The sequence below is a fragment of the Microtus ochrogaster genome, chromosome 17 (assembly GCF_000317375.1).
Source record: "Microtus ochrogaster isolate Prairie Vole_2 chromosome 17, MicOch1.0, whole genome shotgun sequence".
Classification (NCBI taxonomy): Eukaryota; Metazoa; Chordata; class Mammalia; order Rodentia; family Cricetidae; genus Microtus; species Microtus ochrogaster.
Genome location: NC_022019.1, coordinates 1,667,000 through 1,673,948, shown reverse-complemented (window position 1 = coordinate 1,673,948; position 6,949 = coordinate 1,667,000).

The following is a 6,949-nucleotide window of genomic DNA, read 5'->3' as shown; positions in this document are numbered from 1 at the left end:
TTTTTTTTATGCTTTTTTTTATTTGTTTTGGTTTTTGTTATTGTGTAGATTATTTTATTTTTGTTTGTTTAAAATAGAGCTTCTCTGTGTAGCCCTGGCTGACCTGTAGCTTGTTGCATAGACCAGGCTGCCCTTGAACTCACAGAGATCCTCCAGCCTCTGCCTCACAAGCACTGGAATAAGATATACATGACTTCGCCTGGCTAGTAATTGATTTTTTTGATGCTAGTTCTGCTGGATTAGAAAACTTGCTTCAGGCTGTAGTGAAAGAACATTGACTCCTAAATTCCAAGTCAGAACACATGTTTCTTGCTGGTATAGTGGTGCACACCTCTAATCCCAGCACTTAAGAACCAGAGGGATGAATATTGCTGCAAATGTAAGCCAGTTAGAGCTGTATGGGGAGAATTTGTCTCAAAAAAATTTTTTCCCTTAATTCTTGTTGTATAATATGTTAAAGAAACTTTTTCTGATCTTGAAGGACTGTTAATGTAAAGAAAACATTCTTCAGTAATAGTTTTATTGGTCATGGTAGTTCATCCCTGTATTCCCAGAACTTGGAAGACTGAGGCAGGAGGATTCCCGTGTGTTCTGGAACAACCTAGGCTGCAGAGTGAGACCCTGTTTCAATACACCCCCCAAAACCCCAACCTAATAGCTTCAAATTTTTCAACCATTACAAAATTCATGTGTGGAAAATCTGTTACCATTCTCTTCTAGAATTTTTTTCCTTAGCGGTCTAAAGATGGTCTGGATCTGTGAGAGGTAGCCACTCAAGACGTGCCTCTTACAGATGTGATGAGCCTCAGGCTGTGGACACTTGTGGGGTGACTGCATACCCTCTAAAGAAGATGCTGCCCTTCCTAGAAGTGGAGTCTCCGACTACCTCACCTTGCTATGGCACTTTTGTAGTTGCTGAGATGATGCTCCTCTTACTAACTGGTATAGCATTTCCTAAGTCTCCTTCTCTGGTGGCAGAATCTATAGTGTGGAAGACTCCACTCACACTCACAGCTCCTTATCAGAATTTGTAGACCTGTTGCTGTGAAACAATTATTTTTAATGTTTTTCTTTTAAAAGTAACTTTTTATCAGTACAGAACTATCTAAGGGATGACTAGCTTATTCTGTTAAAAGGTAGTTTTATAAAGAAAAGTAAAATATAATCATGTCTTTTATAGTGGTAAAATTAGTGTTTATATGAAAGTCAAGATTTGATTATCTTTTAATATACTTCAGACTGATTGCTTATGATATATTTTCTCTGACTTCTTTTCAATTTCAAGGTATTAACAGCTGCCAATATTTTCAAAATACTGCCATATGTGTAGCTTTGAAGTGTGTATTAATTGAGGACAGGAGAAACTCCTTTTCTCTGAAATGTTTTGTGTTTCCTTTGGCACTACAATGAAAAGAAACTGGACAGTAGAGACATGGAGGGACTTGAGAACTATCTCCTGTGAAGGAAAGAAGAGTGACAAGAAAAACAGGGAGCTGGGGTCTAGAGAAATGACCCGCTTTCCCGTGTTTGTGAAGAACAGCAGAACTTAGAAACTAACTCATGACAAAGGTTAAAATGTATTTACCACTTAAATAGCTAAAGATGAATAATTTATGAATAATTTATGAATAATTTATGAAGTACCCAAAGAAGTCTAAATTAAATGGAAATGTAACTCTTGACTTTTGAAACATTTGAATAGTGTCCGTTACAGCTGAAAAAGTGTCCAGTGCAGGACTTGATGCGCACACCTTTGATCCCAGCACTCAGGAGACAGAGGCAGTCAGGTCCCTGAGAGTTGAGTAACAACTTGGTCGACATAGTGAGTTCCAGGCCAGCCAGGCTACATAGTGAGACCACCTCAAAACAAAAACTAAAAAGAAAGAAAGGCAGTCGGTATGGTGGAAATGTGTAGTTTATTTGTGAAAGAAGATGGAACTAAAAGAAACAGAATAAAATATTAAAATTAAAAATGTAGGCATTATCTCAGGGAAACGCCTTGCCAGTGAAAGGAACTACTTTCTCACTAATAGCTCTCTGGACCAGACGCCACTACCTTGGGAATCATCTTGCACAACCAGGAGGTGAACTTGACTTTTCCATCTCTCTTGAGGCTTTTCAGGACAGACCCCTCTGCTCATTGTTTAAACTACATCTTGAGTCATGCTGTGATTCCTGCAATAATGCTGAATGCATTCTTTTTAGTTTCCTTGGGTGTTTTTCTATGAAGAGTTATATGTTTATATGTGATCTTTCTGATACATAACCATGTTATTGGCCTAAATAATTATATGGCGAGAATATTAATTTAAAAAGGACCGGATAGGAATATTAGAGGAAGCTTTTAGTCAGCCTGTGGCTACATTTATTGATTTGGTGACCAAGCCTGTATTCTTTGCTGACTTTCAGCTAATGGTGAACTGTGGTCAAAGAATGGCTTTCACTTAATGTTTTGACTTATTACAAAGAAGATAAAGAATGTTTTAGTGATTAGAAATCCTTTAAAACATAGAACAAATGTGCAAATAAGACTCATCATCTTTTTATAAGAAAAACACATAAGCCTTTATCATTTATTCATGAGCTAAAGCCATTAAGCTAAATCAAATGATCAACTTCCTGTCTCTGGAGTTTGGTCGTTTTATAGATCCACATAGCAGACACTTCTTTCCTTTGAGACAGATGTTTTGAGATCTCTTACTCTCTTTCATTAAAAGTATTTGTCACTATTAACTATACTCAGAATCCAGGAGACAAGCATATTTTTATTTTGGCAGGGCAAATTTCACAGACTATAGACTTAATTATAAGACAATCCTGAAAACAAAACAATGATTAAAAAAAAAAGCTCATTTAGCCAGGTGCGGTGGTGCCCACCTTCTTTAGTCCCAGCATTTGGGAGGCAGAGGCAGGTGAATCTCTGTGAGTTCCAGGCCAGGGCTACCTAGTGAGAGCCTGACTCAACAAAAAAGAAAAGAAAAGAAAGAAGTAGTAGTTATCCAAAGGAAAGGGCCTGTGACAAAACTAACCCTGAGATAGTGTTTCTAGTTATAGTTGTGAAGGGATTAGTCAATCCTAAGTCCTCTTTTGTCTTACTGTCCTGTGAAATGTAGGTAATGGTCCTATCCCTTGGTTTCCTGAATGTTCATTCAGTAAAAGGTGTCCCTTGGAGCATAGTTGAAAATAATTGCAAGTAGCTATTCAGTACTAATCGAGAATGATCAGTTCTCAAAATAGCACCTTTGTGGAGCATACAAAAATCACATTCACTGAATCTGTAAAAGTCTTCTTGACTTGATCTGACAGTGGAGATAACAGAACAAATTGGGTCTATGGTTCAAACTCTACAATTAGATGATTGCAATTTCCTCCTGCCTTTCATAAGGTCTTTGTAAACGGATGTTCGCCTTATTTGATTACATTTGCAGGAATAAAGATAATTTTTGCCATGGCTATAAATCAAATCTAAGCTTTCAGACTTGAGCCATGGTGTAAAACTCGGATCAGTTTTGTATTAGCCAAGTATGAACTATATATACTTGAATATACAGAGCCTAATGATTTAATAAAGCTATGTTGTCAGTCATGGTGTATGACCCATACTAGCTCCACTTTCTAATCTTGACAAACATTTGTGTGTGAGTTTAAAATTTTTAAGCTAAATTAAAAATTTTGCTTAATTAAATCTTCATATATAAAATCCAAAAGTGTTGTTCTTGTTTGTTTGTTTGTTTTTAAGATGTGTGTCGTGTGTTAAATTCAGGAGTGTACCTTGATACACTTAGGAGGGTCAGAGCACAACTTTTTGCAGGCTGGTTCTCTTGTGGTTTGACTTTGAGACAGGGTCTCTCCTTGTTTGCATCCAGCCTCACCAGGGGAGTGCTGGAGTTACAGCTGCTGGCCACAGCATCTAGGGTTTCACATGGGTTTAAGTGATCCTATTCAAGTGGTCAGGATTTTCTGGCAATCACCTTTACCTGCTAATCCAAAACCTTGGCCCTAGTCTTGTGGTTTTATTTTTCAGCTCTTTATTATTATTGGGACCTGGAAGGCAGGGAGGGGGAGGGCCGAAGTCAAAGGATAATTTATGGAGTTACTTATCTCTACTTTTACCTTCATTCCAGGGGTCAAACTCAGATTGCCAAGCTTGGACAGCAAGCACTTAACCGACTGAGCCACATTTCCACTTTTTAAAATTGATTTAAAAAGCATTTCTACCTTTGAATGAAAACGAGGACATGATCATTCCTAGTTCCTGGTTGATGGAAGGGGTTTTATTGTAGATACGAAGGTGAGAGTTTCCAGAGGCATCTGGAAGGGTCTAAACTTGTAGCAGACTTTCTTGAACTGCCAGCCCCCAAATCATGACACAGAAACTTATTATGAAAGCTTGGCCTTAGCTTAGGCTTGCTTCTACCCAGCTCTTCTAACTTAACCCATTTCTGTTCATCTGCGTGCTGCCACATAGCTCATGGCTTTCACCTCTCCTGCATATGCTGCTTCCCACACACACACCTGCATTCATCTTCTCTCTGCTCAGAAGTTCCGCCTGTCCTTCTCCCGTCCACCTTTTGTCCATTCAACTCCTTAGTAAACTAATCAGAAGGCCCCTTGGCAAAGACACATTTCCACGGTATATAAAAAGATTGTTCCACAACACAAACTGAACTGGACCATGGGAAATGGACCAAGAGAAGAACCAAGGACCAAAAGGCCAAGAGCAGGAGACCAAAAGAGTATTTAGTCAAGATGGCAGGAGTTATATAGGTACCAGAGGCTGGGGGAAGGGAAGCCCAGCCACTGGGCTGGAGAGGTTTAGGGTAGGAGGCAGGATGAGAAGTACTGGGAAGAACCACAAGTTCTGAGTGAAACTTGTCCCGGGTTTCATTGGGACCTGATATATATTCAAATCAAAAGTCTGGAAAGGAAAAACTTAAAAATTACAGATATGTTGCTTTCTGGTATATTAGTTTTGAATCCATAAGAAACAGAAGCAGGTACCAAAACCACAGGTCTTAAGACCGTGATTCTCAGCCTTCCTAATGCTGCAACCCACTTCATGCTGTGGTGACCCCCAACCATAAAATTATTGTCATTGCTACTTCATAACTATAATTTTGCTGCTGTTATGAATTGTAAATATCTGATATAGAACCCTGTGAAAGGGTCATTCCCCCCCCACACACAATCACCAAAGTGATTGCGACCCACAGGTTAAGAACCAGTGTTCTCAATTTAAGACTTAAGACATGACTCATGCTGGAGCCATTTTTGAGCGATGATAGCCCCAAAACACAGATTTAGGTTACCTCAAGTTCCATGTTCCAACTGGAACCAGCATCACAAAGTTATAGTTTTACAGAACAGAGAAAGTCATAAATCAAGGCAAGTTTAAAATACACTGGTGGATACACTTGAGAGACGGTTACATCCAAGATAAAGTTTTTCTATAGGTCTAAGATGCTATCTGATGACATACTTAGCTTTTGTACTAGGAAATGCTAGTGGCCTCTTAGTACATTCTGAAAGGTTTTTAATCTATTGTCACAAGATGTTAGTTTTGATAAGAGTGGGCAAGTGTTACTATCCAGTCATTTACTGGTCTTCTCTGAGGGACCTAACAGGATATGTCAGCAGAAACAGCCAAGATGTGACACTAGCTGCTATAGCCACTAAGTAGAGCACTCTCCCTAGACACATGTGCTCTATCCCCTCATAAAAGACAAGCCCTTCTCACCCCTGTGTCTTTCCTTCTGCTCTCCCTTCAGACCTCTGCACACCGCCCCCCAATAAACCTCCCACATGAGCTCTGTTGCACTGTGTGACTTTGTGGTATAGGGAAAAAGGGCCAGCCAAAGAACCCCCCACACACACCGGTCCTGAAACCAGAGCCAGTGAAAGTAATACTTTAGTCACAAACCCAAAACCAAAGAAATACACCCTGACCCTGAAACCAGTGCTGAAGAAACACTGGCCCTAGAATCAGAGCTAATGAAAGAACTATGCCCTGGCCCGGAAATTAGAGCCAAAAAGCTAAAAAGGGCCAGTGAAAGAAACAGACTTTGACCCTATAACCAGAGCCAAATCTGCTGCCCCCTTCCACCACCACCACCACCAACAGTAACTAAGCAAAACTTCAACCAATACCTGTACAGGGAAAAGCACCAATCCCTGAGCACACTATTTAGCCAATCTGAGCTCAAGGGACTGATATCTGACCAATCCCCACCATGAAAATCTTGTCTTGGAAAAACACTCCTAAGAAGCTATCATATCATATCACACATATGTCCTGCACCTGTTCTGTTTGCTGCCACCTTCTTCCACCCTAGCAGAGGCAACAACTCACCTCGATTCTTTCCTCCTAATAAATCTCTTGAATGAGATTTAGGTGAAGACCTTCTTTCACTGGAGCAGGGCTGTAACACTTACCCTGGGAAACTTTTCCCTAGCAGAACAAAGTTGTTACTCTCCAGGATACTAGAGCAAAACTGTAAAAATTTCCCTGGGGAAGCCCTCTCTTGTCTGACTGGGGCAACCTTTCCCTAGAGCAGGGCTGTAAACTGATCTGCTTTCTGTGACCTGTGCTATTCCCTGACCCCTGACTGCCAGAATACTTTTCCACGGAGCTGAAACACTCAGTATTTCCTGACCCCCTGACTGCCAGGATCCCTTTCCCTCTGAGCCACAAAGCTCCAACCCACCAACGTCGCCTACTGCAGCTAAACTAGTACAGCAAGGAAGAGCCGCTGTTCTGGAGAGCTAGAGCTAGCCCAAGATAAGCTAATTAGCATATGGCAACATTCCAATCTTCCAGGCCGCTGAAATTCCAACTAGCCACTTAGTCTCTGCGGCCATAGATTGCATTCAAAAGCTTTCATTCACAACACCTTTGGAACGTTTTCCCCCTTCCCTTATCTTTTTTTTTTTTTTTTTTTTTTTTTTTTTT